We start from the raw sequence: 22,453 nt of genomic DNA on the forward strand, positions 1-22,453 counted from the left end.
CTTGGGGGGGGGGTACATCCATAACGAATTATCTAAATCGATAGCAAAATTAAATATAATTTCTATAAGAAATTTATTACCAAAGTTAAGAATTTTACACTTACAACTCGTAGCAGGGTTGCCATTTCTGGAATTTTTATGTTAATATGAATTTATATGGAGTTCGTGTTGAAGTTTGGATTCTTGTTTCTAAAGTTTAAATATATTTTTAGAAAGTATGCAGACTTTAAAATTAGATAGAAAATAATAGAAATCAAATTCGATTTTAGAATAAAAAAAAGAGTTATTTAAGACAATATACCTGAACCGGGATTGGTATCAAGGCTTGTGACCCTTTTCATAAGATTAAATAAAAAAAAACAAGTTTTTTAAACTGAAAGTAAGGAGCGACATTAAAACTTAAAACGAATAGAAATTATTCCGTATATGAAAGGGGCTGTCCCCTCCTCAAGGCCTCGCTCTTTACGCTAAAGTTTGACTCTGTCTCACGACTTTTTTTTTAAAACAATAAAAAAAAACTTTAGCGTAAAGAGTGAGGCATTGATGAGGGGACAGCCCCTTTCATATACGGAATAATTTCTGTTCGTTTTAAGTTTTAATGTCGCTCCTTACTTTCAGTTTAAAAAACTTGTTTTTTTTAATTTAATTTCTGATCGTTTTTTAGTTAATGCAGGGGATATTTCCCCCCTCTTTAAAAAATCGAGTAAATTTTCTCAGGCTCGTAGCCTTTGATGAGTAATACTAAACTATACTAATACGTTATAATTTCTGTTCGTTTTAAGTTCTAATATTCCTTCTTACATTTCAGTTTAAAAAACTTGTTTTTTTTTATTTAATTTCTGATCGTTTTTTAAATAATGATTGGAAATCCGGCGCCCCCATCATCGAAATTTCCCTGCCCCCAAATACACAGCCGCTACAGAAATATTCTCCGGATTAACCCCCTCGTCTAGCCCCCCCCCCTCCAGAAAAAATCCTTCTTGAAAATAGTTGTATACTTCCCAATAACCAATAAATAATGCTGGCAAGTCCGGCACCCCCTTCAGGGCAATTTCCCTCCCCCATGAAAACTTCCTTCATGAACAGATCCTCCAACATAACCACCGACCCACCCTTCCCTCCCACTACCAGAAAAAGAACCTCCTGAAAACTGCTGTATACTTCTCAATAACCAATACTATATGTTAACATTAGGTAAAGTTCATAACTTTTAGCACTCCCTCTGGGAAATTTGGGGGATTAAGTCATCCTAAAAGACATATTTATTATATTTTCGACCATGCTGAACAAAATGGCTATCTCAAAATTTTGATCGAGTGACTTTGGGAAAAAAATAAGCGTGGGAGGGGGCCTAGTTGCCCTCCATTTTTTTCGGTCACTTAAAAAGGGCACTAGAACTTTTAATTTACGTTCCAATGAGCCCTCCCACGATATTCTAGGACCACTGGGTCGATACGATCACCCCTGGGGAAAAAACAAACAAACAAACAAACAAACAAATAAACACGCATCCGTGATCTTTCTTCTGGCAAAAAATGTAAAATTCCACATTTTTGTAGATAGGAGCTTGAAACCTCTACAGTAGGGTTCTCTAATACGCTGAATATGATTGTGTGATTTTCATTAAAGTTTTATAACTTTTAGGGGGTCTTTCCCGCTTTTTTCGAAAATCAGCCAAATTTTCTCATGCGCGTAACTTTTGATAGGTAGGACTAAACTTGATGAAAGTTATATATTTGAAATTAACATTGAAATCTTATTCTTTTGATATATCTATTGGTATCAAAAACCCGTTTTCTAGAGTTTCGGTTACCATTGAGCCGGGTCGCTCCTTACTTACAGTTCGTTACCACGAACTGTTTGATTCGTACGAACTCCGCCAAGGGCGCTAGTATAATGTTAAATTTTCTTGTTTAATGTTTTTACTTTTATAACTTTAATAAATCAAATAATATTAACATTGTGATTACTAAATATCAGTATATGTATATTAAACTGATAATGCACATTCATTTGTATTTTTTCAGTAAAGTGCAAATTTTGTTCTGGTCTTGGGAAGATATACGGATTTTGCGCCCAACTTTATTAATTTCTGCTTGTTTTGAGTTTGACTTGGGTAATTATTGTAATTTCTGTTCGTTTTGGGTCTCATTTATTTATCGATGCTGACTTGTGGTAGTTTCACGCTTGGTAGATTCTTTGATTTTAATTTTGCTCATTTTTGGTTTAATGGAGTTCTTTACTTTTCTTTTAAAAACTTATTTTGTGGAAAAAGTTTTTTAAATAATTTCTGTTTGTTTTATATTGACATAGTCTTTTCAGGGAAAAAGAAAATAATACTTTAAATCTTTTCGTTTTTGAGACTTTATAGTTTGGCCTGCTATTTGTATGCCGGAGAAAAATTTTCAGCAATTTTTAACAACATACACCCTTTTAAAAATCTAGACACAAATAGTACTGTTTAATTTAGTTTCATACCTCCTCTAGTTGACCTGAAATGGAAAACTTGATACCATTCGCAAAAAAAATCTGTTTACTTTCTTTGATAGCTTGGATACACTTACACTGTTTTTATTTGGTTAAAGTTTAAGAGCAGAAATGGGAGGGTTGGCGTGGGAGGGTGGACGTGGGAGGGTGGAAGTTGAAGGGGGATTAGTTGCCCTCAAATCACTTTCGACTATTAAAAAGGCCATCAGCACTCTCTAATTTCAATCAAATGAGCCCTTTTCGAAGTTCCCACGACAACTCCTTCGATACGACGGGCCCTGGTCTAAACAACAACAAAAACAAAAAATAATACATTATACCCACTTCGATCTTTACTATAAAAATGTGAAGCCTTAGAATCACTTTCGACCATTAAAAAGGGCACTAGGCCTTTCGATTGTCAATCGAATGAGCCCTTTTGGAAACGACAACGCTTTCTATAAATACCTTATTTTCCCCCAGAGCATAAATGACAACCCTTACCCTAAGTTCTGTTAGGGTGGTTGTCATCCTCTAAGACCGAATTTCCAGAACTTTCAACTACGTTAAACAGCATGGCTATCTCAAAATTTTGATTGGATGTGTTTGGGGAAATGGTGGGCGTGAGATGGGTGTTAGTCGCCTTCCAATCACTTTCGACTATTAAAAAGGGCACAAGCCACTCCAATTTCCAATTGAATGAGCGCTTTTCGAAGTTTCTACGACAACTTCTTCGATACGAAGTGCCCTGCTCTAAACTACTACTACTACTAACAACTCACCGCAGCAACAAGCCGCCTGAGGCCAACACAGCTGCTCACGCTCCTCCATCCCAATATATTCAATGCCTCCCTTTTTACACCCGCCCACAAAGTTCCCATTTCCTTTAAATCTTTCTTTACGACATCCTCCCACCCCAACCGAGACGACCTGCCTTCCCTTTAGCCCTAGACGGTTGGCCAAAAAGGAAAATCTTTGGCAATCTGTCATCCTTCATCCGCAGAACGTGTCCTAGCCACCTCAGCCTATCTATGCCCTAGAGAGCAATATTGAATCACATTTTTCCTATAGCCTATTGTTTGAAATACGGTCAGTCAGCCGGGTACCCAGAACAATCCTTAAGCAATTTCTCTGGAAAACATCTAGCAAATCTCCATCCGCTTTTCGGAGCGTCCATCCTTTAGAGCCATATTTGACCACAGTCATCAGTGTAGCTTCTTATATTCTAATCTTGGTTTGCAGACTTATCTTGCTATTCTTCCAAACCTTTTTAGCTGTGAAAAAACACCCTGAGCCTTGGCTATTCTAATTATAACATCTTTACTAGTCACACCATCCTTACTAATAATACTACAAAGGTAAAGGAATTTGTTCATCAGACCAATCTTTTTATAGCCCAACATCACTTTTCTTCTTCACTTTTTCCTAACCTTAGTGACTTAGTCTTCTTAGCATTAATTTTCAAAACAATACTAGTACCCTCAACATGCAAAACCTTTGAAGCTTCATTCATTTTGCTCACACTTTCATTTAGGATGCTTAAATCATCAGCATAATCCAAGTCCAGGAGACTTTTTCCTCCCCATTTGATTCCGTGGTCTCCCATTGCCTTTCCTGTGCTCCTTAAAAGAAAGTCCATCAAAATAATCCACAGAACACAACCCTGCTTAACTCCTGATTTAATAAAACAGTTCGTGGTAACGAACTGTAAGTAAGGAGCGACCCGGCTCAATGGTAACCGAAACTCTAGAAAACGGAATTTTGATACCAATAGATACATCAAAAGAATCAGATTTTAATGCTGATTTCAAATATATAAGTTTCATCAAGTTTAGTCCTACCCATTAAGAAAATTTAAAATCTGGCTGATTTTCGAAAAAAGAGGGAAAGACCCCCTAAAAGTTATAGAACCTCAATGAAAACCACACCATCATATTCAGCGTATCAGAGAACCCTACTGTAGAGGTTTCAAGCTCCTATCTACATAAATGTGGAATTTTGCATTTTTTGCGGATGCGGGTTTATTTGTTTTGTTGTTGTTGTTTATTTTCCCAGGGGTGATCGTATTGACCCAGTGGTCCTAGAATATCGTGGGAGGGCTCATTGGAATGGAAATTAAAAGTTCTAGTGCCCTTTTTAAGTGACAAAAAAAATTGGAGGGCAACTAGGCCCTCTCTCACGCTCATTTTTTTCCCAAAGTCACCTGATCAAAATTTTGAGAAGTTCCCCCGGGAACTTCGGGGATTAAGTCATCCTAAAACCCATACTTATAATATTTTCGAACATGCTGAACAAAATGGCTATCTCAAAATTTTGATTGGAAGACTTTGGTGAAAAGGGGCGTGGGAGGGAGGCTAGTTACCCACCAATCTTTTTGGTAATTTAAAAATAGCCCTAGAACTTTACTTTATATTCAAATGCAACCTCTCCCGATCTTCTAAGAGCATTTGTTCGATACGAACCCCTCAGTAAAAAAAAAAAAAAAAAAAAACATGCATCCGTGATCTTTCTCCTTTCAAAAAATGCAAAATTCTACTTTTTGTAGATAGGAGCTTGAAACTTCTACAGTAGGGGTCCCTTATACCCTGAATCTGATCGTGTAGTTTTCATCAAGATTCCTTGACTATTACGGGATATTCCTCCCTTTTTCAAAAATCAGGCAAGTTTTTTCAGGTTCGGAGCCTTTGATGGGTAACACTAAACTTGATGAATCTTATATATTTGGAATCACCATAATAAGCCAAATCATTGGATCCATCTATTGATATCAATATTCTGTTTTTAGAGTTTCGTTCATTATTGAGCCGAGTCGATCCTTACGTACAGTTCCTTACCACGAACTATTTGCCTACCTGTGTCGGGTTCCAAGTCAGAAGAGGGAGCAAGCTAATTAAACTTAAAAAAATCTGTAAAATATTCAGGAGTTCATCTATTAAGCGCTTGGTAAGTAACCACTCCCGCTTAATGGTCCCCGATCTGTTGATAATTTAAAATTCTGAGACTGAAAAAACATTCACGCGTACGCTCATACTGAATAAACTCACCTATTACTCGAAGCGCCTTATTCTGAAGAATCTGCAGTATTTAAATATTTGAAGAAAAATCAGATACATAAATACAGCAACCATAAACAATAAAAGGATGAAAAACAGTATGATAAATGGCAAATATATGTATAAAAATGGCAAAATATAAGCTTTATATACCCGAGCAAGTAAAAATCACTGAAAGTAGCACTTCATGTAGCGCTTAATCATGTATTGCGATTAAGCGGTCATTTTTAAAGAATTAGAACAAAATTCGAACTTTAGCGTAAAGAGCAAGGTATTGACTAGGGGGCGAACCCCCTAATATACGTATTAAAAATATATGAATATAGAAGTTCGTTACGTAAGTTAATTCGTAAGTTACGTATATTTATTACTAATAAAAACGTTCGTAAATAAAATTTAACAAGTTTCGAGAAAGCCATTTAACCAAATAAAAGTAAATTAATCGAATTTTAATTTTTCAAGAACGATTCCTGAAACACAAGGGCTTTTAAGGAAGCTTTTTCAAAAGTGCTAAAAACTTTAGCTTGAAGAGCAAGGTATTGAGGAGGGGGAGGGCAATCGCTTCATAAACATTATTTATGTTTGTTTTGAGTTTTAATGTTGCTCCTTACTTTCAATTGAAAAACTTAGTTTTTTTATTTAATTATAATAAAGAAACAGTGAGCCTGACTCCCTTGGATTTCTTTTGGTTTATTGTTCTTCGTCTTTAACAGACGTCTTTCATTCTTTTTTTTTGCAAACTAGTTTAACCATTGTCTTACAAAATTATGGCTGGAAGTAAGTGACTTAATTGTAATCAGTTATTAATTTTAACCCTTAGTCAATTTAATCAGTTTAATCTATACTACGAGCGTTTTTTTTTTTTTTTTTTTTGGTCTGAAAATATTGTAAAAGCAGTGGTAGAATTTTCGAAATCTGTATATATATATATATATATATATATATATATATATATATATATATATATATATATATATATATATATATATATATATATATATATATATATATATATATATATATATATATATATATATATATATATATATATATATATATATATATATATATATATATATATATATATATATCCTTCTTTTCCAACTAATAGCATATAGTTAAAGAAAAAATAAGAAAATAACCAACATAGAAAGAGCTACGAAATTTTAATTAGTAACTTAGAAAAAATCAAAAATAGAGACCTGAGGAATTTTAAACACTTTGCTCTCTCACTTACGACTTCATACAGAGCCTTTCCATGACTAAAAGCTTTTGATAGTATTCTGTTTTCTTTTTATCATTCCTTTTGTATGTATCGGTAAATATAATTGATTTATTTTACCGAAATACTCCTTCTGTGCGTTTAGATGTTCAATAAATCCATTCTGTTTGCTTGTCATTGATGTCTGTCTGTTTGCTTGTCTGTTTGCTGTTTTTTTTTTTTTTTCTCTCTTTTTTTTATAATGTAACCTATAAAAGTTGTTTTTGGACTGAGAGCAAGGTCGTATTAAGGGCAGGGATTGGGGGGGGGGGTTCGAACCCCCCTCCAGAATGTTTGTCAGGCTCATAAAACGTAGAAAAATTCCCCCGCCCCCGAACGAAAATCCTGGATACGGCCCTGACTGAGGGTAATAAAAAAGCAGGATTTGGATTTGGGAATCGGCCTAAACTTATTGATTAGTAGTCCAGGAAGAAGAAAAAATACCTATGTAAGGCTAATCCGTCTTTTCTAACCACTGTCATATAGTAAAAGGGAAACATAAGATTAAAAAAAAAAATCAAATTAGAAAGAGCTACGTAACTTTAATAGTAAAGGAGAAAAATCAAAAATAGAGACTAAGAGGGTGAATAGAGATACATATGCCGATTCATATTTTCCCTACTTATTTCATATAGTAAAAGGAAAATATAAAGGGGGGGGGAGTTAAATTAGAAAGCCTGTGTAATTTTAATAGTGAATGAGAAAAATCGAATGTAGAGACAAAAGGGAAATTTTGACATGTTCAAACAATTCGTGGTAACGAACTGTAAGTAAGGAGCGACCCGGTTCAATAGTAACCGAAACTCTAAAAACCGGAATTTTGATACCCATAGATACATCAATAGAATCAGATTTTTATGCTGATTTCAAATATATAAGTTTCATTAAGTTTAGTTTTACCCATCAAGTTACGCGCCTGAGAAAATTTGCCTTATTTTCTAAAAAAGGGGGAAACACCCCCAAAAAGTCATAGAACTTTAATGAAAATCACACCATCGGATTCAGCGTGTCAAAAAATTATACTGCGGAAGTTTCAAGCTCCTATCTGCAAAATGTGGAATTTTGTATTTTTTGTCAGAAGAAAGATCACGGATGCGTGTTTATTTTTTATTTTTTTCCAGGGTTGATCGTATCAATCCAGTAGTCCAAGAATATCGTAAGAGGGCTCATTTGAACGGAAATTAAAAGTTCTAGTGCCCTTTTTAAGTGACCAAAAAATTGGAGGGCAAGGCCCCCTCCCACGCTCATTTTTTCCCAAAGTCACCTAATAAAAATTCTGAGATAGCCATTTCATTCAGCATAGTCGAAAATCTAATAAATATGTCTTTGAGGATGACTTAATTCCCCACAGTTCCCGGGGAAGGGCAGGAAGTTATGAACTTTGCCCATTGTTTACATATAGTATTGGTTAATGGGAAGTATAAAGACGTTTCAGGAGGGATTTTTTCTGATGGGGGGGGGGGGTTTCGGAGGAGGGGTTACGGGGGAGGGTCCTTCCATGGAAGATGTTTCCTTGGGGGAAGGGACATTTCTATGAAGGGGGTGCCGAATTTCCCAGCATTATTTAAAAAACGATCAGAAATTAAATAAAAAACAAGTTTTTTCAACAGTAAGTAAGGAACAACATTAAAACTTAAAATGAACAGAAACTATTACGTATATGAGGGGGTTCGCCCCCTAGTCAATTCCTCGCCCTTTTCGCTAAATTTTTTTTAGTACTTTCAAAAGAGCTATTTATTTAACCGGCCTTTGTGATTCAGGGGTTTGTGATTCGAACAAAATTCGAACTTTAGCGTAACGAGCAAGGTATCGACTAGGGGACAAACTCCCTAATATACTTCATAAAACATACGAATATAGAAGTTCGTTACGTAAGTTAATTCGTAAGTTACGTCAGAACAAAATTTCGAGAAAGCCATTTAGCCAAAAAAAGTAAAATTAATATGCAAATTTTGTTTTAATTATGCGTGTATGTTGAGCCAAAATCAAAGTTGCATTAATTCAAAAGCGTTCAGAAATTAAATAAAAAAATAACTTTTTTTTAACTGAAAGTAAGGAGCGATATTAAAACTTAAAACGAACAGAAATTATTCCGTATATGAAATGGGCTGTCCCCTCCTCAACGCCTTGCTCTTTACGCTAAATTTTTTATTTTTTTAAAAAATAGAGTTGTGAGAAAAAGTCAAACTTTAGCGTAAAGAGCAAGGCGTTGAGGAGGAGACAGCCCCTTTCATAGACGGAATAATTTCTGTTCGTTTTAAGTTTTAATATCGCTCCTTACTTTCAGTTAAAAAAAACTTGTTTTTTTTTTAATTTAATACAAAACCAGCTGCTAACCTCATTTCCTACCTTAACCGCAGCAGTGTTATTCTCGTACATAGCACTAATCACTTTAATGTATTTGTCTGGTATACCATACAAGGATAAAACCTTTACTAAAGCCCTTCTATCAACAGAATCGAACGGATGCTCATAATCTATAAAACTGAGCACCAAAGGTGTTTGAAAACTCAGGTATTTCTCAATTATTAGCCTAAGAGTGAAAATTTTGTCGACGACACATCCTCTACCTATTCTAAAACCGCATTGTTCTTCTCTTAAAACTTTCTCAACGGCATCTCTCAGTCTAAAAAGTTTCATATTACTAAGTAATTTACTACCTAGAGAGACCAGACTAATGCCTCGATAATTACCACACTCATTTTTGTCACCTTTCTTGTAAAGTTGCTTAATTAAGGTTTTCCTAAAATCGTTAGGGACTTCCCTTTTTTCAAAAATCATATTCATTCATGATCTTCTATAACTTATTTCTAACCTCAGAGCCACCATATTTAAGAAGCTCATTTACCACCCTATCAGCACCTGGAGCCTTATTATTTTTTAATCCTTCTAGTACTGTCCCTAATTCTTCCTCACAAAACAAATCTTCCTTCACATCCAAGGTATCACAAACTTTTTCATTTGCCTCTATATCCTTTCCTGCAACTCTATCTTGGTTAAGCAAGTTCCGCCCATCTCTCTTTAGTTTTTTCCTTATCGGTAATTGCGGCCCCATTCCTATCTTTAACTGGGCCAAGTCTGGATTGACTACCCCCTCTCAATTTGTTAACATGCCAGTACAATATTTTACTATTATGCCGTCTAGCTGCATCTTTCAGATCCTCGGCAATTTTATCCATGCCCTCCACTTCACACCCCCTTAGTTCATATTTTAATGCTTTTTCCACTTTCTTTATATTCCTTTTGTTTTCATATGATCTATCACTCAGATAATTCTTGTACATGCCCCTTCTCCTTTCTATTAAACATTAAGCTTTTTCATCAATATTCTTAGCTGCAGCTCTAGCTTTCTTCTCTAATACACCTTCAGCAACTGCTCTAAAGGAAAAAATTAATAAATAATACATTGTGCCAACATCGTTCTTATATGCCCCCAGGGCATAACTTAAAACCCTTTCCCTGAGGGTTGTGGGGGAGTGTCCTCCTCTTAACTTAGTCCCCGTTTCTTGTCTCGTTCTTGAGTGTCCCCGTTCTTTACTTAGGCAGCGCGATCCTGCTGCCTATGATTTGTACAACAATTTTCTATATAAACCTTATATGCCCCCAGGGCATATCTTACAACCCTTGCTCTGAGGGCTCTGAGGGGTTTATGATCCAAAACGACCTAATTTCCAGAACGTTCATCTACGTTGAACAAAATGGATATCTCAAGATTTTGATTGGATGTGTTTTGGAAAATGGTGGGCGTGAGAGGGGCGTTAGTCGCTATCCAATTACTTTCAACTATTAAACAAGGTACTAGCCCTTTCAATTTCCAATTGAATGAGCCCTTTTGAAGTTTCTATGACAACGCTTTCAATAAAAACTTTATATGCCCCAGGGCATAACTTACAACCCTTGCCCTGAGGGCTTTGGGGGGTGGGGTTGTCATCCTTATAGACCTAATTTCCAAAACTGTCAACTACTTTGACTATCAAAAAATTTGATTGGATGTATTTGGGGAAAAGGTGGGCGTGAGAGGGGGGTTAGTTGCCCTCAAATCACTTTCGACTATTAAAAAGGGTACTATCCCCTTGAATTTCAAATCGAATGAGCCATTTTTTAAGTTTCAACGACAAAGATTTCAATAAAAACCTTATATGCCCCCAGGGCATAACTTATAATCCTTGCCCTGAGGGTTGTGGGGGAGTTTCCTCCTCAAAAATATATTTTCTATTTTGAAGTCAACTATCCTGAACAAAATGGCTATCTCAAGATTTGTATTGGAGGTGTGTGGGGAAAGAAGGGGGGTGGGGGGGGGGCTAGTTACCGTTCAATCACGATTGACCAACAAAAAGGGCAGCAAACCTTTCAATTTCCAATCTAATCAGCCCTTTTGTGGAGTTTCTACGATAATGCCTTCTATAGAAGCTTTTTATGCCTTAAGCGTATAATTTAAAATGCTTGTCCTGAGGGTTGTGGGGGAGCGTCGTCTTCAAAAACACATCTTCTATCTGTAAACCAGCTATGCTGAACAAAATGACGATCTCACGCTTTTGATGGAACGTATTTGGGGGAACGATGGGCGTGGGGGGGGGGGGCTAGTTGCCCTCCAATCACTTTCGACTATTAAAAAGGGTACTAGCCTTTCGAATTTCCAATCAAATGAGCCTGTTTTGAAGCTTCTACGACAGAAAACATATGTCAACAAAAAACATATTTTCTATCTTGAAATCAACTACGCTGAACGACATGGCTATCTCAAAATTTTGATTGGATGTGTTTGAGTGGATGATGGGCGTGGGGGGGCTATTTGCCCTCCAATCACTTTCGACTATTAAAAAGGGCACTAGCCACTCCAATTTCCAATCGAATGAGCCCTTTTCGAAGTTTCTACGACAACGCTTTCGATACGAAGTGCCCGACTGAAGAAGAAGAAAAAAACGCATTGTGCCCACATCGTTCTTTACTTAGGCAGCGCTAGCTGCGCTGCCTATGATTTAGTACTTTGTTATTAGCTGCAACACAGACGAGAAGTCAATTTTGGTTAATGTTAATGAAAAAACAAAATAGGATGAAAAGATAATAGTTTAGAAACAAATTTGGGCTATATATTTGCACATTAGGGGGAATGGGGGGTAAAGTATAACATATATAAATACTTACCTAACCTAACCTAAGTACCTTTTTTCTCCCTAAACTCTCAAAAACAATAGTTTAAATATTGTAAACGCAGTGACAAACCACGCTTTGTGATCCATTTATTTAATGACAGATACCTGTTTGACTGGTTTCCTTTAGAATTTCCCTATACAGTATATAGTGTGTGTTGCAGCTAATACTAAAGTAGCCTACCTAAAATTTGCTAAACTTTCAAGGCATTTTTAGGGATATATTTGGCTGAAATATGTTCAACAATGCCATGAGAATGAAAGAAATGGATAAGAAATGCTCTTGGACAAATAATGGGGGTTTTTCCTGATATTCTCCAACTAGCAACCTATTTTTTTTTCTTTTTTTGCACAAACCTTAAAATTGTAATCTCATACAAATGATCTCCATAGGCTTAGGATTGTCTGTCATGTCTAGAATAATTTGTACCTCTGGCTCTGCTCCAACGGGCTGAATGAAATTCTGCTCCAATGGACTGAGTGGCCATGTGCACCTTCGGAAATATTTTGGCACATAGCCAACATAGCAGTGTAAACCGGTTCAGTTTCTTAGCTATATTTACTTTAAGAGTCCCAACTCCTCTAGGGGCCATTTTCAAGTTTAAACACAGCCACCAGAGTTTTTAAGCACGACTCTATTCACTGCGCCGTTGCCAGATAATAATGGTTTCCTAATTTTGGACTATTTTGTTCTATATCATAAATCAAAGAGCTTCTTTTCCTTTGATAACTGCTCTCGTATTACACACATTTAGAAGTAATATTGTGTTCGAATCAAAACTTGTGTCAGGATTCTTAGTCAGAAACGGGTAGAATAACCTTTTCAGAAACGGGTTTTCAGTAGTAATGTAATACAAGAGTTAACAGCTATGTCTTGAGCGCAATGGATTCTATTCCATGTCCTTTTTTTAGAAATCTCAAGAGTCTACTATCCTAGAATATAAATAGAAACGTTGCTTGATTACTTAAAGGCTATTTGAATTTTTTTTTAATTTCCGAACCATTCTTAAAGCATTTTAATACGCCATTGTGTAAAGGTCCAAACAAACACACTACCAAATGGACCCGCGACAGTGCTAAATGGATCGCTTATATCGAAAATATTTAAAACCTTGGACCTTTGAGTCTTATGTTTCCTTTTCTTCAATACTTTTTTTCTTTTTGTTTTCATATATGCAACAATGGTTTTGTTTGTAAGTCTCACTTTTAAAAAAAATTTTTTAACTACTTTCATCTTATGTAGTTATAATATGTCGTCTTTTGGGTTTGTGACCTACAATGTATGACGCCATTCATCATTTTGTATATGACTATATTTTTTTTCTAGATCAGAAATTGCATTTTATTACAACAATGCCTCGTTTTAATTGCAAAAGGCACTAGTTATTGCAACGTTTCCAATAATCGCTTATACAGTTCTCAATGGTGTTCCAGTTCCCTACTAGCAGCAATGAAAAGAAAAACGAAGAATATATTGTACCTAAGAACATTGAATTTTTCCCATATGTGGTCAAATTGCTGGGAATTGCGAATTCTAAGATAGCCAATCGATTTTTTATTGCTTAAAACCCTCAGCTGGAGACTTTAAGCCCCCTTCCCCTTCTTGAAAAAGGAGGAAAATGCCTCTTTCCTCAAACCTCAAGGAGGAAAACCTCCTTATGTATTTCTTATTATTCTTTGTCAAGACTAGTAGGTTACAAGAAGATTGCAGAAAGATGTTTAATGGCTCTTTTGAAAGCCACTACCCGTCTCTATGTTTCTGTTAAAAGTTTGCCTTAATAACTTCACTATAAAGTCCCATATCGCACCTTCTAGGGTGTAAATGCTGGGAAAAATAATACGGATACCATTATAGTCTCCATAGTCTCCATGGTTGAAAATCCTTAACGGAAGGTTTAAAATTTAAACCTCTTGTGTTTCCTGCCCCGACCCTCCCCCTTAGTAACTGGAAACTAAAAAAGGTGTTTTTCAGTTTTCCATTCTTGGCATCAATAACTGTGGTTCCCTCTTTGATAGATTACAGCTACTACTGCGACTATGATATATCCTCATAGCCCTTCCATGTGTTTTTATACAATGAAGGTCATGATTTATTCATTTCTTTTCGTGTAATAAATATTAATTATTACATGATTTGCAATTTTCAATGTTTTGAGCATCTCGCTTCGCTTTTACTCGTGTTTCTGCTCCGAGGTTTTTCAAAAGATCAATGTTCATTTGCGTCAAGACTAGTAAAATTGTCAGTATATTTCTGACACAGTGCGTGTCTAGGAACAATAATGTGTTATTACAGAAGCACTATCCAGTATACGGAAAAGTGGAGCTAGTCAAACTGTGTAAACAAAATGCCCCATTGTCTTTCGTTTAAATATAATTATATCGATGAGTCATCACAGGGTTGTCACTGGTGTGGCAAAAACGGTTGATGAACTGACCAAATCTCTAATCTGGAGAAAAGCTGCTAATTTACTAAATCATGTGTGCAAATTTCATCTACCCTGTTTTCAGGATTTTTAAAGATTTACGGTGTAAAAGCTACTTTTAGTTTTCAGGGCTAGAAATTACTTATAATAGATGCTAATGTAAAAGGGGGGAGATTTAGGCCCGTTATCCCCTCTCAAAATTTGGAGACCTGTCAAACATTTTCATATTTTTTGTATTTTCTTGCATAATGTTACTAGAAATTACAAAGGAAAAAATTACTAGAAATAGTGGTAAGGCACAAGAATGTGAACTTTAGTCCTGTACCTAAGACTGGGATGTCAATTTAGTTTTTCAAAAGGTCTAACCTCTGGCCTTTCAAAATGTCTAAAATTATTTACGGTACTATGCTATAAAAAGGCTATTAATATTTTTTTTTTTCGTTTTTCTTCAATTACATCACTGTACGAGTATGTCTTTCTGAGGGCAAATCAGTGAGAAAAGTCACGACTAGTAAGATAATTTTATTTAAAAACTTACCGTCTCTAGAGATGGTGCGGACTCTCCTAAACAAGTACATTGGGGAGAGGGGAGAGGGGTCTTCAGTGTTTTTAAAAGCGAGATCCAGCTTTACAAATCCAGTAATAATCTGAACTTTAGTGTGCATCTGTGTGCATACTCTCTCGCCATCTACATTTTTTATTTCTTAATTTTAGTATCCAATTTTATATACTCTTCGAATTTCCTGTATCGCAGAAATTAGGAAGTTGGTCCTTAATTTAGATCCTGAAGGCTCTGATACTGTAGGACGTATTTTAGTTTAATAGTTTATTTTTTATCTTCTCGGTTTTTTTTTTTTTTTTTTCTGCAAAGGAATTAATGCCGGTTGGGTTTTTAAATAGAATCTTGGAAATTTTCCGCACAAATTAAACACAAGACGAATTAATTGAATTTCCCCGCAAAAAATGCCTTATCTCAAACGCTCCCTCTTCAAGCTCCTATTTGACGAAATTTTGTTACTGGTATTTTTTTTTTTTTTATATAACAGATATAAATGGAACACAGCTGACATTGACTGACATGCTAAATTAGCAATTATCTGTGGAAACGGAAAGTAGAATGTGTTTTTTTCTTGCCAAAAAATTACCAGAGTCTATAATCTTCTTTCTCTGAATGATCAATGGTTTTCTAGTTTTGGAAAACCAACTTTGCAGCTTTTCTCCAGGAAGCCTGAGGGAGCAAGTTGTATTTGGGCCATTTTAATGCAGCTTTATCATACATATTTCATCTTATCGCTTTGCAGCTTTTCTCCAGAAAGCCTGAGGGAGCAAGCTGCATTTGGGCCATATTAATCCATCTTTATTATACATATTTCACCTTATCACTTTGAAGCTTTTCTCCAGAAAGCCTGAGGAAGCAAGCTGCATTTGGGCCATATTAATGTAGCTTTGTCATACATATTTCACCGTATCACTTTGCAGCTTTTCTCCAGAAAGCTTGAGGAAGCCAGCTGCATTTGGGCCATATTAATGCAGCTTTATCACACATATTTCACCTGTGTGGAAGTGCAATGAAGCTTGAATGAGTGAATAAGTAAATGGTAAGCAGTTATTCACTGACTGCAATTAAAAACTAATTGAAAAAAGAACTGGAGAAAAATGATTTAAATACATTGAATGCCGAGAGCGAGTTATTCACACTAGATTAGTCCCGAATTATAACTAAATTCAGTGACTTGAAATCAGGAAGACTAGGAGTATTCTTCAAATATTTCGCACAACCTTATGCTAGCATAGTGGATTGATGCTCTGCTTGGTAATACAGATCCCAGGGTTCGATCCCCCCCCCCTGCCTCGTGGCTGGGCGACAGGCCTGCTTCCTTTCCCATTAAGAAACTGAAGCTTCAACTCAACGCAATATGCGCCGTCTATGGTTCTGAAGGATCTTTATCCTTATTCATTTTCGCATTTCACAATACATTTCACATTTCATATTTTCACATTCCGGACAACTTCTCTCAGAAAATGATAGGCTTTAAATATCAAACAGTTCGTGGTAACGAACTGTAAGTAAGGAGCAACCTGGTTTAATAGTAACCGAAACATCAAAAAACGGATGCTAATAGATACATCAAACGAATCAGATTTTTACGCTTACCCATCAAAAGTTACGCGCCTGAGAAATTTGCCTTATTTTCGAAAAAAGGGTAAAACACCCCCTGAAAGTCATAGAACCTTAATGAAAATCACACCATCAGATTCAGCGTATCAGAGAATCTCTAATGTAGAGGTTTCAAGCTACTATCTGCAAAAATGTGGAATTTTGTATTTTTTGCCAGAAGAAAGATCATGGATGCGTGTTTATTTGTTTGTTTTTTTTTCCCAGGGGTGATCTTATAGACCCATTGGTCCTAGACTCTTTCTCCCAACTCTATTTTTTAAAACAAAAAAATTAGCGTAAAGAGCGAGGTGTCGAGGAGGGGACAGCCCCTTTCATGTACGGAATAATTTCTGTTCGTTTTAAGTTTTAATATCGCTCCTCACTTTCAGTTAAAAAAAACTTTTTTTTTATATTTAATTATCTTGTCAAGATGAGGCAACGATATTGAGGCACTAAGATGAAGTATATAGTGTGTGTACTTGACTGGTGCTCCAAAACTCATGAGTTATATCATTCGCATTCCTCGTATTTATGATCACGGTAGTCTCAATTATAACAAAATAGTTTTTCAAAAGCAGGGATAATCAGCTTGATCCAATATTCATATAAGAAAATTCCCATCTTATAGTGGCACATTCCATATTCGTAAAACTTTTCTTTTAAAATTCTAACGAGCAGGAACATCATCAAATTGAGATAATTATTTCACGTCTTTATTCTTAATTTTCGTCCTTTTTAAAAAATGTTATGCTTATCAAAATTAAGCATTTGTATATAATGTATAGAGTAAAATATAGAAAAATGAGTTATTTGAAGGTTTTAGAGAATATATTTTTCATCCTTTGCATTACCATAAGGGCTCTGTTTAATTTTCCAGCAACCTAAAATGAATGATTTTTTCATGAAATGTTTTCATCAATTAAAAACCCTAAGTATTTTATTGTAGCTGCTCTCTTTTTCGAACTTCCTCTAACTGTGCTTTTAATATTTTTTCACTCGACGAAGTACTAAAAATACCATGGAAATAGCTTAAATTATATTTTAAAACAATTCAAATAATTGGAATACAATTCAAGCGTCAGTGTAATTTCATTTCCACGGGAATTCAGCCTGTTCCTTAATCCGGTTTCATCTGATGCCGTTTTTCAAAATTTTCGTTTTTATTTAAATTTTGAACTGTATTTCTACTGCGATTTGAAAGACCTGTCCAATCACAATTTTCCGAAGAATGTTCTGATGGTTAAACTTAAATCTTAAAGCAAATGTGTCTGGAGACTAATTAAACCTTGATTGTGAAAGAGTTTAGATTCAAGTGATTCTAAAATATTAGCGGTAGCTGAAGTTTGGTGTTAGCATAATCTCTTTGTGAAAAGGCCGTAAGGGACCCAAGTTCGCTTGATTAGGAGTAGAACCTACTTTTACAGGATCTGTTTTTAGTATCCCAACTAAAAATTAAACTTTTATATTTTCTTGTTCTTTATTTGAAAATTTTGTACAGCTAAAAGCATGCCATTTGTATCAGAGATTTGGTTTATCTACTTCAGGAGTTTTTGCCTGTCTGACAATAATTGATTAAACAAAAATAAAAAAAAGACGCTTTTCATAGAAAAATAAAGTGCTAGATTTAACCAAAGATGATCAGGAAAGTCAACTAGTTTTTCAAGTATAAAACTACCATAAATCACTATCGGTAATAAATGGATCCCCCAAAAAATAATCAATGAATCCCCAAACAAACAGAAATTACAATGGATAACTAAGTCAAACTCAAAACGAGCAAATACTGCTACCGCAAATACTTTTAAAGACCAAACTGTAATTTGCACTTTACAGAAAACAATTTTTATTTTGAGCAATGTGTTTTTACTTCTCGTAACATTAAAAAAAAAAGAAAAAGAAAAAAGAAAGAAGGAATAGCATCAAAAAGAGAAAAAAGAATCAGCTTCATAACCAAGAATATTGAAAAAAAAAGTGGATTTACTTACAAGTAAATGTGGATTTACTGTTCAATATACACTGATACTCATTCCTGAAAATCTTATTAATTTTGAACCTAGTAAAGCTATGAAAAAGAAAAAGTTTAAAACGTATTTGTTTTCAGTAAGATGCAAATTATGTTCTGGTCTCTAGAAGGCACTGTTAGAATGCACAATTTAGGTCAATACTACCTGAAAGTTTTGCCTTAATAGCTACAGCTTCAGTAGCAATAGTAGTATTGGTAGTAATAGTAGTAGCAGTTGTAATAGTAGTAACAATTACAGTAGTAGTATGCACATAATGCCTTTTGATTAGTTCAATGTCCTGAAAATGTCAACTTAATACCCAAAGGCCTAACAGTTTTTTATCGTTTTAAAAAACAAAGGTGTGAGACAGTCAATCTTTAGCGTAAAGAGAGAGACGTTGAGGAGGGGACAGCCTCTTTCATATACGGAATAATTTCTCTTTGTTTTAAGTTTTAATATCGCTCCTTACTTTCAGTTAAAAAACTTGTTTTTCATTTGTCATTTAATTGTCATTTAATTTCTGAATGTTTTTGAATTAATGCAGCTTTGATTTTGGTTCACCGCAAATGAATAATTCAAACGAAATTTGCATATTAATTTTACTTTTTTTTGGCTAAATAGCCTTCTCGAAATTTTGATCTGACCTAATTTACAAATTAACTTACGTAACGAACTTCTATATTCGTATATTTTTATTACGTATATTAGGGGGTTAACCCTCTAGTCAATACCTCGCTCTTTACGCTAAAGTTCAAATTTTGTTCCAATCATAGGCAGCGCAATAGTGCTGCCTAAGTAAAGAAAGATGTTGGCACAATGTATTATTTTTTTTATAAACCAGGGGACTTCGTATCGAAGGAGTTGTTGCAGAAACTTCGAAAAGGGCTCATTCTACTGGAAATTGGAATGACTAGCGCCCTTTTTAATAGTCGAAAGTGATTGGAAGGCAATTAACACCCCTTTTACGCCCACCATTTCCCCAAACACATCCAATCGAAATTTTGAGATATGCATTTTGTTCAACGTAGTTGATTTCCAGATAGAAATTATGTTTTTGAGGGGGACACTCCCCCCACAGCCCTCCAGGCAAGGGTTGCAAGTAATGTCCTGGGGGCATATAAGGTTTTTATAGAAAGCTTTGTCGCAGAAACTTCAAAAAGGCCTCATTCGATTGGAAATTCTAAGGGCTAGTGCCCTTTTTAATCGTCGAAAGTGATTGGAGGGCAATTGACCCCCCTCTCACGCCCACCTTTTCCCCAATTACATCCGATCTAAATTTTGAGACAGCTCTTTTGTTCAACGTAGTTGAAAGTTCTGGAAACTTGGTCTTTGACAGTGACAATCCCACCTCCTCCCACAGCTCTCAGGGCAAGGGTTGTAAGTTATACCCTGGAGGCATATATGGTATTTAAAGAAAAAGTTGTCTTAGAAAATTCAAAAAGGGCCTATTCGATTGGGAGTAGAAATGGCTAGTGCCCTTTTTAGCAGTCGAAAGTGATGGAAAGGCAACTAACACCCTTCCACGCCCACCATTTCCCCAAATACATCTAATCAAAATTTTGAGATAGCTATTTTGATCAACGCGGTTGTATGTTCTGGTAATCATATCTTTGAGCAGGACACTCCCCCCATAGTCGTTCAGGGCAAGGGTTAGAAGTTATGCCCTGGGGGCATATAAGGTTTTTATTGAAAGCTTTGTCGTAGAAACTTGAAAAAGGGCTCATTCGATTGGAATTCAAAGGGCTAGTGCCCTTTTTAATAGTTGAAAGTGATTGGAGGTCAACTTACCGCCCTCTCACGCTCACCTTTTCTCCAAAAATATACAGTAAAAATTTTCAGACATCTATTTTGATCAGCGTAGTTGACTATTTTGGAAATTAGGTCTTTAAGGATGACACCCCCCCCCCCCCCGCCCTCAGGGTACGGGTTGGAAGTTATGCCCGGGGGGCATATAAATTTTTTAAAGAAAATATTTTCGTAGAAACATCAAAAAGGGCGCATTCGATTGGAAATTCAAAGGGCTAGTGGTCTTTTTAATTGTCGAAAGTGATCAGAGGGCAACTAACCCCCGTCTCACGCCCACCATTTTTCCAAACACATCCTATCTAAATTTTGAGATAGACGTTTTGTTCAACGTAGTTGAAAGGTCCAGAAATTATGTCTTTGAGGCTGAAATTCCCCTTAAAGCCCTCAGGACAAGGGTTGTAAGTTATGCCCTGGGGGCGTTTAAGGTTGTTTTATAGAAAGCGTTGTCGTAAAACTTTAAAAATGGCTCATTCGATTGGAAATTGAAAGGGCTAGTGCCCTTTTTAATAGTTGAAAGTGATTGGAAGGTAACTAACCTCCCTCTCACGCCCACCATTTCCCCAAACACAAACAATCAACATTTCGAGATATTTATTTTGTTTAACGTAGTTAGAAGCTCTGGAAATTAGGTCTTTGAGGATGATAACCCACCTAAGAGCCCTCAGGGCAAGGGTTGTAAGTTATGCCCTGGGGCCATTTATGGTTTTTATAGAAATTGTTGTCGTAGAAACTTCAAAAAAGCTCATTTGATTGGAAATTGAAAAGGCTAGTGCCCTTTTTAATATTTGAAAGTGATGGAAAAGCAACAAACTCCCCTTCTCACGCCCACCATTTCCCCCAAAAAATCGAATTAAAATTTTGAGATAGGCATTTTATTCAACGTAGTTGAAAGTTCTGGAAATTATGATTTTGAGAATGACAAACCCCCCAAACCCCTCAGGGCAAGGGTTGTAAGTTATGGCCTGGAAGTATATAAGGTTTTTATAGAAATTGTTTTCTTAGACTTCAAAAAGAGCTCATTCGATTGGAATTTGAAAGGGCAAGTTCACTTTTTAATAGTCGAAAGTGATTGGAGGGTAACTAACACCCCTTTCACGCCCACCATATCCCCAAACACATCAAATCAAAATTTTTAGATAGCCATTTTGTTCAACGTAGATGAAAGTTCTGAAAATTAGGTTTTTGAGTATGACAACCCCCCCCCCCTCACAGCCTTCAAGGCAAATGTTGTAAGTTTTGCCCTTGGGGCATATAAGTTTTTTTATTCGAAAATATGGTCGTAGAAACTTAAAAAAAGGCTCATTCAATTGGAAATTGAAAGGACTAGTGCCCCTTTTAATAGGCTAGTTGAAACTGATTGAAGGGCAACTAACCCCCTTTCACACCCACTTTTTCCCCAAACACTTCCAATCAAAATATTGAAATAGCCATTTTTTTCAACGTATTTGAAGTTTCCTTATATTATGTCTTTGAGGATGATACCCCCCACCCCCCACACACACCTCTCAGGGCAAGGGTTGTAAGTTCTGCCCTGGGGGCATATAAGGTTTTTATGGAGATGGTTGTAATAGAAACTTCGAAGGGCTAGTGCCCTTTTTAATAGTCAAAAGTGATTGGAGAAGAACTATCACCCATCCCACGCCCACCATTTCCCCAAAAACATCTTATAAAAATTTTGAGATAGGCATTTTGAGACTCCCCCCCCCCCCACAGCCCTCAGCGTAAGGGTTGTAAGTTATGCCCTGGAAGCATATAAGATTTTATAGAAAGCGTTGTCGTAGAAAATTCAAGAAGGGCTCATTCGATTGGAAATTGAAAGGGCTAGTGCCCTATTCGGTAGTCGAAAGTTATTGGAGGGCAACTAACTTTCCTCTCACGCCCATCATTTCCCCAAACACATCCAATCAAAATTTTGAGATAGACATTTTGTTCAACGTAGTTGAAATTTCAAAAAGGACTCATTCAATTTGGAATTGAGAGGGCTAGTATCCTTGTTAGTAGTCAAAAGCGATCAGAGGGCGAATGCTGCCCCCCCCCATGCCCATCATTTCCCCAAACACTTCTGATCAACATTTTGGTGTATCCATTTTGTTGAACGTAATTGAAGGGTCCGAAACTATGTTTTTGAGTACG

General features: G+C 35.9%; 1 protein-coding gene across 2 annotated transcripts in view; it reads left to right on the top strand.

The window, feature by feature from the left end:
* Positions 1 to 22,453, top strand: part of rho-5 (rhomboid-5) — a 349,085-nt gene that overhangs the window by 174,091 nt on the left and 152,541 nt on the right. The window lies entirely within an intron of this gene.

The sequence above is a fragment of the Artemia sp. Qi Xiang Cuo genome, chromosome 1 (assembly GCF_049724085.1).
Source record: "Artemia sp. Qi Xiang Cuo chromosome 1, ASM4972408v1, whole genome shotgun sequence".
Lineage (NCBI taxonomy): Eukaryota > Metazoa > Arthropoda > Branchiopoda > Anostraca > Artemiidae > Artemia > Artemia sp. Qi Xiang Cuo.